This window comes from Mus caroli, unplaced genomic scaffold (assembly GCF_978045245.1).
Source record: "Mus caroli unplaced genomic scaffold, Mus_caroli_1 scaffold_4, whole genome shotgun sequence".
Classification (NCBI taxonomy): Eukaryota; Metazoa; Chordata; class Mammalia; order Rodentia; family Muridae; genus Mus; species Mus caroli.
This window is the reverse complement of record NW_028227259.1, coordinates 10,378,376-10,390,000: the sequence shown is the minus strand read 5'-3', so window position 1 is coordinate 10,390,000 and position 11,625 is coordinate 10,378,376. Positions and strand designations below refer to the sequence as shown.

The window sequence follows — 11,625 nt, the reverse complement described above, 5'->3', positions numbered from 1 at the left end:
GGATGTGAGAAATACATCTAGCCTCCATCATCTGTTACACTTTGAGTGGAAGTTGTCAGTAAGTTTTATGAATTACTAAATAATGTTAAATTTTCTTTCTTTCTTTCTTTCTTTCTTTCTTTCTTTCTTTCTTTCTTTCTTTCTTTCTTTCTTTCTTCAGTTAAAAATCAGTGTTTCTTTGAGTGTACAACAGTTTCCAATTGTAAAATGTTTCTTAGGAATCATAGGCAGAAAAGAAAAGGTGGAACACATGTTTGGCATGCATCTTATAAAAGAAACAATCTGAAGAGCTGAGTGATGTGCACAGGGCTGGCGGCTCCCCAGTAACAGTGCCACTCCGGTAACCACCTTGCCTAGCCGGGGCCAGAAACAGATTACTCTAGACCTGCTCCCCAAACACAAGGAAGCCAGCTCTAGTGCAGGGTACACCGAAGAGCACCTGCCCTGTGGGCACGGCAGCAGGGCTGTTCAGTGACTGCAGCCAGCCACGACCATCCAGGATACAACACCAGTCACTTAAAGAAAATGGAGGTATCTAGAAGCAGGAGGTAGCTGGTGGGTTCTAGAGGTTGATGGCAGTGGTGGTATCCTGTATCCAAAAGCCTTGGGGAAGACTAGGCCTGAACTCTTCCTAGCATCAGCTGTGCCAGGAGGGAGCCAACACTCCCCACAGCTCAGTAGAGGAAGTTGCCATAGGTAACTCCCAGTCTAGTAGCTCCAGGCCTGAACCTCCAGAGCTGTGTCCCAGTGAACTGCATTACTGACTTATGTAAAAAAGTAAATCTACTTAAAAAAAAAAAAAAAAGACCGCGTGTCAGTGGTGGGGAAATGACCGGTGACCGCTCCTGGTGCTAAGTTGCAGGGAAGCAAGTTTCCAGGCCTTGCCATCAGGGTGGGGCACAGAGGGGCCAGGAGCACAGCTAGTCTGGCCTCCCTCCTGAGAGCAGTCAATGTCTGAACCCACAGTCTTTGCTCCTGAAGGCCCAATACCCAGGACCTACATGTCCCCTTCAGTCTTAGGACAGGAGGAGCTGTCCCACGTGTGAGCTTCCTCCGTCTTGTTCCTCAGCTTTAGAAAGGGACTAGAATCCAGGGCCCAGAGAAGCCTATGATGCCCCGAGGCTGGGGACTGTTATAAACCCTTCTGACTCAGAGCACAAAGCTGGAAGGTCCCTGGGTTCAGGTGTTCCACCAGTGCCGTCAACTGATTTTGATTTGATTTGAAAAGCTTCAAAGAAAACGACTGAATCAGCACAGTTTCATACAAGGTCCACCTGGAGCTATCAGCCATTCTCCTGCCCCAGATCCAGGCCCAAGTTCCTCAGCCTGCAGGTTACCAGCCCAGACCTCTATATCATCATAACCGCATGGAGCCAGGTCAGGCCTATGGGCAGAGGACACCTCCATCTCGGAAACCCAGCAGAGCCCACCACATTCTTATGGTTGCTTAAGCCATCTAGAAATTACCAAGAACTAGTGAGACCAGACCATAAAAAAAATAATAATTTCAGGGGCTTTGGGACCATGGTGACCCTGGGGTAGGTTTCACATCAGTTGGCAGCCCCTTGGTAGTCCTTGGGTGCCCCTTCTGGTGGAAAAGGTCCTGTTCGCCGAATTCTGCCTCCTCTTCTTGCTCTTCCCCATTGTGGCACCGAGGAATAACAGCTTCTCAGCCTGCATGGCCACCTTTTGACCATCTGCACTGACCAGGACATTGCAGAAGCACTCCCTGATTCCCAGCTGCTCCGGCTCTTCCACACAATGGTTGATGGGGACTGTGAGTAACCCCTGCGCCAGCTGCCCACACCATGACCATCTGACTGCCCTGCAGGACATACTTGGGTGTGAACTTCTTGTAGGCGATGTTCTCACCCTCCAGAACCTGTCTCTTGATCCTCTAGTTCCCCAAACACTGGTCCTTGTCTGAGGAGTTTTTAGGGTGCACAAACCTGCCCTCCAGGTCCAACTCGACACTGGTTCACAACACCGGTTCCCATAGACTGCTATGCTCTCTCCAGGTGGGAGCCACTGCTCAAGCTGGAGGCATTGCTGTGTGAAGCTGGGGTGTCCTCAGTCTCCAGTTGTCAGTGCTTGCTCCGGCCCCGCCCCACAGACATGTCAGTCCTGCTAGCTGCGGCTGCTGCTGCTGCTGCTCAAGGTGGCTCGAGAGATGGTGGCCCGTGGTGAAGGGCTGGGGGCCAGCTTAAGCCTCTTCTCCTCATCCTCCGGCAGGTTGCAGTGGGCACTTATCTCCATGTCCAGGGCCAGCTTGATATCCAGCAGCTCTTGGTACTCCGCCAGCTGCTGCAGCATGGCGTCACGCACCTCCGTCATCTCCTGCCCCCTAGCATCCAGCATCTTGTGGAACTTGTCATGCTTCCCAGCCAAGGCCTCCTCCAGCTCTCAGATGTGGTCCTCTGTAGCACTGGCCTGCTTTTGGAGGCCTGAGAGCTGGTAGCTGAGGGACTCCACATGCATGCTGGCCTCCATGGGCTGCACTGGCCACCTTGTCACTCTGGTCAGAGCTCAGGTTGGCATTGTGCAGCTTGGCCTGGGAGGTTTGCTTCAGCTCCAGCTGGTACAGACACACTTACTCATCGCATTGGCTATGCAGGTCCTCCAGGGCCTGAGCCATCTTGAAGTCATATTCCTGTTGCCGGCTGCCATGCACTTCCATCAAGCGCCGCTCATGCCTCCATCGGCTTTAGCACCTCCTCTTCAAACACACTCTTGCTGAAAGCCAGCTTCCCCTGTGGGCTCTGGCAGTGGTTCTCCAGCTCCACGCGCATCAGCTTCTCCTTCTCCAACTGCTTCTTGGCCCCAGAGTGACCATCCTCTGCCTTGGCCAGCTGCTCTCGAAGCTCTGCCACTTCTGTCTCCAGACCATGTTTGTCACCGATGGCTGCGGCCAACTCCGCCTCACTAAGGTGGAACAAGGATTCCAGGTCCTTCCCTCGGCTCTGGATCACCCACCGTGAGCTCACCTTCCCACTTCTTGGCATTCTTCCTGGCCTCCTCTAGCTCGGCCTGCACCTTTCCAATTTCAGTCTGTAGCTGGGCACATTCACGGGCTTTCTCATCCAGTACCCGCCAGGCATCAGCCAGCTCCAGCTTATACAGGGTCTTGATGCCACTCACCTAGCGTGTGGTCACCTCCTCCTCCTTGAAGATCCAGAGCAGCGGGCTTGAGCGCACAGACACTGTCGATATGTATGCCAGCCGGTCGTCTAGTGAAGCTCGCGCAGCTCCTCCTCCTGCAGCCCAGACAGGCAAGCGTTTGACCATGGTGGTGTGGTGGTCCCCTGCACAGGGCGGCAGTGATGCCTTGGCGGAGGTGGCAGCACGAGATCCTCTCTGTTGCTGGTGCGGCCTCCTCATTCAATCCTCGGGCGCTGCCACCCCTTAAATTTTCTTAATTGTGTTATGTTTTTGAATAATTAATTATTTAGGAATTTGAAATTTTAAGAGTTTGTACTATAAGACATAAGACCTCCAACCACTGCTTAAGCTCCTGACTATTTCCCAGTAAAGTTCCTGGAATTTAGTAGACCACGTGTCTTTCCTTCAGGCATTTCATTGGTGGCATCATCATGATCTAGGCCCTTGTCATACTGCCAAGATGGCCAGATAATGATCAATACAATGGAAACAAATGTGGTTATTGAAAAGTGCATCCTTTATAATCACACACTGTGCTACATAAAAGTTACTAGAGCTCATGGCAGTAGACAGTCCATCAATGGCACGGGCTAGAGAAGTTGTGCAAGTGACAGAGTCACACTAGCAAGTCATTCATGATCTTAGTATCCTTATAGTTTGGTCTACAAGAGACCAGTGTAGTTAACTTGACTTAAACACTTGCAAGGCACAGCAGGAGACTATGGTTGGTATAAGGACTAAACATGATGGGTTTTTCTGAGCAGAAAGTGCAATTCTATGCTTGCTGGTAACTGAGTGATTAAGCATCTGTCTTTTCTGAGAAATTACTTTAGCCCACTTCCCTCAGCTTACAGTCTTTAGAGTCTCATCACACTGACTTCTTATTTCAGGAATAGTCAAGATCTATGTTAATACCACACTCACTTAATTGGTGGGTCAGTCAAAAGTCACTTCCCAGGCAAGCAGTGAAAACCTCTAGAGATAGTGGGGAAGCTGGCCTCATGAGTGGTGGGTGCCTGCTGGATCTGGACGAGGGAAGAAAAGCTGCTAGCAAAAGGAGAAATGAGTGTCTGACATAGACTTTTGGTATTTAAAAAAAGAGCAAAATTTGGGACATGCAATCTATAATTTAATTATAGAAAAAAATTAAGGATTAGGATGCAGAAATCTCTGCAGATATAAAACAACAGGCAGCAGCTGTGTGAGAACAGAAACATGGGGACACTAGTGCTTGGCTTTGTGTTGAAGAATAGTCAACGTTTTAATGATTTCTTTCAGTATAAGTGATATAGTGTGCTAAGCAGATGGCAGAACAGAGGCAAAAGAACACAATTAACAACAGTATAGTGGCCAAAATGACAAGTGGAAGAATTTAAATATTGATAAGTATAAGGCACATGTTGTAAGTTAAAATAATTTGTGTGTATATTATACTGTTACATATTATTAAATGAAAAGGACAATATTTTTAACTCCTTCAGTTTCATTTTATTATTTACATGTAAATGCTATATACAACTTTTTAATCTTAAAACAACTTCTTAGTATCATATTTGTGCTAACCAAGGACGAAAGATGTATTTATTTAATACACTTTTTGAAGAAAGAGTTTAATAGGAGAAATTTCCAGATAGGAAAGAGAATTGAATACATGGAACACAGAGCTACAGCACTAGAGATCTGAGTATGATCATTAGCTGTTTAATAAAAGGACAAACGGACCCTCCATTTCTGGGCTTAGAAGAGAAAGGAACAGAGAAAGTAGACTATTTTTACTGGACTTTGTGTTGCTGAATGAAGCACTTTAATCTTTTATAATAAACAAGAAAATGAATTGATTGCTTTAATTAGAAAATCACACAAGCATCGTGTTTACTCTATACAGTCTTGTATTTTTCTATCATATACCTTTTAAAGCTTTCTCTTAATATCGTCAAATAACTGTGAAAAGGAGTCAGTGCGCCCTGTGTTGTGTGCCATAGCAGTTAGCTGTCATTCAAATATCACTGAGTGAAAGGCACATCACATATATCCAGGTGTTTGCAGTGCTGTTTCTGTGTGTCAACATAGCGCTCATTGCTCCACACAAGTTAAGAACACCTGCTTAACTGCACAAGCAGTACATGGAACATCTAGTTACATTGTCGTGTTCAAAATTTATTATAATATGTTAACATAATTCATGTGTTTTGATTATATGACAATCATTCTGAGTGAGCCAACCCATAGTAAAACAAAGATGACTATTTCACATTTTCCTGGCCCATTATTTTTGATTCCTTGGTGACCACATCTTAACTTGTGTCTACTAAGGCAATGATAGTAAATCTGATTGCCAATTGCTAATATTATGTTTTCAGGAAAAGTAATAATTGAATCATAAAATGATTAGTAAGGGACAAAAGAGGTTATAGGTCCAATGGCCTTCTAGTATTTGATTTAATTATTGTTAATGTCAAAAGGTTCTCTTGAATGAACTTTCGACACATTTGCTTAAACTACACCTTCATCTTGGTTTGTGGCATGAACTGAGTTCAGAATGGCATTTCTCATCAGTACCTCACTTAAAGTAACTCATTTGTTCCCATTAATCCTCAAAACCATCACCACAGTAAATAGTCACCAATAGCATGGTGATATTATTTTTCCTCAAACTGAAAATTTAAGAGAAATATTATCCCTTTATATATTCTACTTCCTAGCATATCTTATTCAATCAGCAAAATGCCAGAATCTAGATATCTCATTTAAATTCTACAGTTTTTCTTTATTATAAAATATTAAGTGGATTGCAGACAACCTTTAAACATGGTAGTATATGGGTGCAGCCACTGGGGTAGAAGTTCCAGGTCAAACTTAATCAAGATACAGATGTAGTCTATTCTCATTGGAACTAGCTCTTCATCTTTTCAATATCCTACATGTACATTGAAGTGTACCACTCACACCAAGCTGAAACATTTTTTGCATTTATTGTTGCTTTTGAAAATAATAACTATATAACCTGATTTGTTCTCACAACTTTGTAAAAGAGGGGTGGGGGGGGGGTCCATGGTAGAAGACGAGGCTCTGCGTATGCCTCTGTTGGTCAGCCTTTAGCAGCAGGGAAGGATCCAGTAGCATTTTAGTGTTTCTTATAATTGCTGAATGAAAAAGTAAAACCATAATGTCCCAGAAAAAAAGTTTAGCACTTTTTTAAATGCAATGTTTTTCTTTTATTTTTTTTTCAGTAACAAATATGTGATAGATCCATTTGAAACCTATGTTGACAGCCAGAGAAGAACAAATGACTCATTTGTGGGAGGTCACCTCAACTTTCCAACCATCTGAACATCACTTAAGAAATGACCTTTACCAAGATGAGTGTGCTAAGTAGAGCACTTGGTCCTAAAAGAAAAAATACAGTTTGGCTTGATCAATTAAGGAGGGAGGCTTATTTCTGATGGCTTGTCAGAGCCCTTTTCCCAATTCCTCCCTACGAAGACTACAGGGAACAGAGATAGAGACAGAGAGACAGAGAGACAGAGAAACAGAGACAGAGAGAGAAAGAGAGATGGAGAGAGAGACAGAGAGAGACAGACAGAGAGAGATGGACGCAGGGAGACACGGACAGAGGGAGGGAGAGAGGGAGACAGATGGGAGGGAGGGAGACAGACAGGAGACAGGGAGACAGACAGGAGGGAGGGAGACAGACTGGAGACAGGGAGACAGACTGGAGACAAGGAGACAGGGAGGGAGGGAGGAAGAAAAGGAAAGAAGAGAAAAGAAAGCAAATTATATCTTCAGAATAAGGATACAGTTCCATTTTACTGAAGTGCAAACCCTAAGACATTTGTATATTAGAAAATATAGTCTATAAACAAATGATAAACCTCTAATATAACAACATATCTAAGTGCAACTGTATAATTTTTTTCCATGAAAAAAAAAATGTGGCAGCTGTTTTTTAAAAGCAGGATGAGGGTAGGGACCTCAAAGAGGATGACACAAAAGCTCTGTGTTCTTCTTAACATTGCAGACTGTCTTTACATGTTATTTAATGCCACCCTGAGTAACAAAACAATAATAATAATAATTCTAAAGACAAACCATCTTTCCTTTCCCATTCATCTTTCCTTTATATACTGTCAGCTTTAATTGCATACATAGGAACAATTGACACATATGTAGAATCACTACAATTACAGCTTGGAATGTGGTGTATGTATCCTCTATGAATTTTATTCTTTTCAGAACAATGGAGTTTTATACACATGCATCTTCCAGCAGTTCTTCATGCACATTCGGCTTCCAACAGTCTTTATCTTTGCTTTGCTACAGTGACTGAAATCCAAAGGGACAAACAGCTCTGATTTCATTCTTCCTTTCCTTATAAAAAGCAAAAGTGACTGGCGGCTACTGAAGGGAGCTTGTGTGACCGACAAAGTCGATGAGAAGGTTCCTGGGATGGCCAGGTTCCCTTGGATGTCATTCTTTCTTCTTTTAAACACATTTGTTTCATATAGAAAATATAACTTGTCTGGACCATGCACATTCCTACTTACTCTGGCATAGTGATAGTAGTAAGTTATCTATACTTATACTATACCTATACTGTAATGTACTATATACTATATACCATGTACCACACACTATACACTATATACTATACACTATACTATATGCAATACACTATTATATATATACTATATACTATATACTATATACTATATACTATATACTATATACTATATACTATATACTATATACTATATACTATATACTATATACTATATACTATATACTATATACTATATACTATATACTATATACTATATACTATATACTATATACTATATACTATATACTATATACTATATACTATATACTATATACTATATACTATATACTATATACTATATACTATATACTATATACTATATAACTATTCTATATTATACTTGCTCCTGCTAAACTCCTGCACTCCTTGGGATTACTAAAGTTGTGTTTCATGAGGCATCACTATATGTCAGTGGGGTAGCACAAGAGAGCTTATGCATACCCACGTGAGACTTTTCTTCTCATCTTATGCCCATGGTGCATTGCCCCACATCATTTAAAATTACAAACCACAAATTCAAAAATACAATTAATAACTCAAGGTGTTTTTACCAGAACATTTAAATAAAGCCTTCCTGGGACTGAGTCTCTAGGGAAATGCATGCATTGGAAGTCCGCCCACATCCTGCCATAATCACCTGCCATAGGTTGTGTTTTACAAGGAAACCCTACCTTAGAGGTGTTTCCACTTTCCCTCCTACTCTGTATGAGGGCAGAGGTAGATTTTTTTCTATCTCACCTTTGTAAGCATTCTCCAATACCTGGAAATGTACAAGCACAATAATCCTTACAAGGTCACTCTCAGGGAGAAAAAAAGTAAGTGAATGAAAAATTTAAAACAATTAACCACAGATTAAAATTAATCGATACAGTCAAGCTTTGATATAAACATAGAATCTGTAGTTTGAGGCCACTGCTTACTGTTGCTTTTAATTGAAACAACTACTTAGAAAGTGATGAGCTTTGTTGTTTGTAGAAAACACCAATACTTTGTGAACATTTTAGTACTAGGGCTTAAAGACATCCAATGTGTGCTGCATTGATGCTGTCCCTATTAAAACTTGTTTATGTTCCAGAGACTTTGAATTAAAATCCTTAATAAAAGGTGAGACAACAATTCTGTGTAGTTCAATATTTGTGTCATCCTGTTTCAGTCCATATTATGGAATCTGTTGGCATCTTTGTCTGTAAGCAGGGGACACTAAACACCTGATTTATTGCAGAACAGATGGGCACACTATTAGCAGCAGGAGACAAAGTATAACACATTTTTACAACCTTCTAAAAGAAAAGACAGGACAGGACATTACAGCTTAGGAACCAAGAACAGTGCTTCTTTGTCCAACTTGAAAATACATAAGATTTGTGGAGGCCATAAATGGATAGACTGTTAATGCAATGAATGGCACAGTCTGGAAGAATGGTTAAATATCATACCACATTTCCTGGACAAGGAATGGACAGCAAATTCATTTTAATTAATTTCTTACTGAATATATAGTAAGACTTAATTGTCAGGGGAGTGGTCATGATTAAATGGGACACTGTGGAAAGGGCACTTGTGGCTGCTTCTCCTGATAAGCAGTAAGGATGCTAAGGATAGTGTTGGCAGAGAGGAGGCATCTACAGAAAATGGAATAGCCCTTCTTCAGGACCAGCTGATGAGTCACTTCATTGAGTCACATAACTATTGGAGTTAATATTGCAAATAACCTGCTCTTTAAAATTGCCTAAAATGTTGACTGTATTACACTATGCTGTTAATTTGAAAATATGGGTCATGTTCCATAGCAAAAATATCATCACCACAAGTAAAGGTTTGGCACATGCAATTCAGGCATGTTTTAGACATACCTTCAAATTCAAAGCACAATCATGTATTCTTGTGATGCATTGGTATTTACTGAAACACAATGATTGTTTCAATAAGGACTGGGACTTCTAGCATGGTGGCTCTGTTCCTGTCTCTTTCTAGTCACCATTCTAGACCACACACACACACACACACACACACACACACACACATTCAACTGATGTTTATCGAGCATTTCTTTGTTGTGAACATTCAAAATTCATACAGGAATCATCCCTTCAAAAGTATTAAGATATCTAGAAATAGGCTTAATAAGTCTACTATACTAATTACCTCAAAGTATTAAATAAAGATAGTACATACAAACATGCACTCAGAAAACAATTTATAAGAAGACATAATTTATTTGTGTAGAAATTACGTTAATATGCTTTAGGAAAACTAGTTGTGTTCAAATCAATTCTGTGAGCTAAATAAAGCATCTCAGTAAGTTAATTTTAAATGAGTAATTTCTTACATTAATATATGGCTAGTTGAAATATAATGTAAAATTAAAATTCATAATGGCCTACATATCCACACAGTTAGTGAGAGATACAATTGGCAGATTGAACTAGTTGGACTTCAGGTTGACAACAGTGGGTAGCTGTCATATGACATGCTGTCCTAGAGACTCTAGCTTCTTATAATATGCCTATCATCTACTGGGGCTCTTCTATAAAATGGAGATTTCTGCTTTAGTAGATGTAGAACGGGGCCTGAAATCCCATTGCTTTAATAAGCTCGCAGACAACGTCAGTAATGTCAATTAAATGTTCTTCCTTGAGTAGCAAGGGTTAGAGGATGGAAAACACAAGCAGAAAAAAAGCTAAATTGAAACCTTATTACCAGACTAATAACAGAAAGCTAAATTTTAGTTGCATTTTGCAGAGAATGAAGACCTTTCAGAAAGGTTTCTAAAAAATCCTGGACTTTACTAAAACTAATTAATGTTCAAGATGGATGCTTTAAAACTGGACTGAATAGCATTTCTAAAACTATGATAGACATCTACATTCCTAGTCAGTTCTTGAGGTAAGAACTAGTGAACCTGTTTCCTTAACAACTTAGTTTAACATTTTTGAACCACAGTACCTCACAGCACAATAGTTGTCCATGCTCGCTGAGGTTTACCAAGGAGTGGTTCTTCAGGAGAATATGCCGCAATTCATTTCTTATAGGTGACAGATACGTAGACATGACAGATGTTACTGCCATATCCGGGGATCCATCCCATGATCAGCCTCTACACGCTGACACCATTGCATACACTAGCAAGATTTTGCTGAAAGGACCCAGATATAGCTGTCTCTTGTGAGACTATGCCAGGGCCTAGCAAACACAGAAGTGGATGTCCACAGTCAGCTATTGGATGGATCACAGGGCCCCCAATGGAGGAGCTAGAGAAAGTAACCAAGGAGCTAAAGGGAACTGCAATCCTATAGGAGGAACAACAATATGAACTAACCAGTACCCCCGGAGCTCGTGTCTCTAGCTGCATATGTATCAGAAGATGGCCTAGTCGGCCATCAGTGGAAAGAGAGGCCCATTGGTCATGTAAACTTTATATGCCTCAGTACAGGGGAACGCCAGGGCCAAGAAGTGGGAGTGGGTAGGGGAGCAGGTGGGAGACTTTTGGGATAGCATTGGAAATGTAAATGAAATAAATACCTAATAAAAAATAAAATAAAATAAAAATATTTTAATTAATGATTTAAATCTGAAAAACTAACAGTCTATTATAGTAATGATAAAATGGGGTTTCTCTTTCTTTTAATTTTTATAAATGCAAGGATGGTTTAATATTTAAGATCTTATCTCTTCCCACTTTTCCCATCATGATATGATGTACTACCAGAATCCTGGCCTGCACCCTTAAGTTCTGCATACCGAGTCAATCATGAAGACAGAGAGGGCTGTATGTGTTTCCCTTCTTTTGGTTTTGCTGGTGTGAGATTATTTTCTGTGTTTTCACATGTGTAGGTTTTCTTAAGTTGGAGCTTTCTTTCTACTGG

General features: G+C 41.2%; 1 protein-coding gene and 1 pseudogene across 6 annotated transcripts in view; one reads left to right on the top strand and one right to left on the bottom strand.

Moving 5' to 3' along the window:
* Positions 1–11,625, top strand: part of Magi2 (membrane associated guanylate kinase, WW and PDZ domain containing 2) — a 1,489,420-nt gene that overhangs the window by 274,001 nt on the left and 1,203,794 nt on the right. The gene's annotated exons all lie outside the window — the stretch shown is intronic.
* On the bottom strand, positions 1,546–3,378 carry LOC110294066 (lamin-B2 pseudogene; annotated as a pseudogene).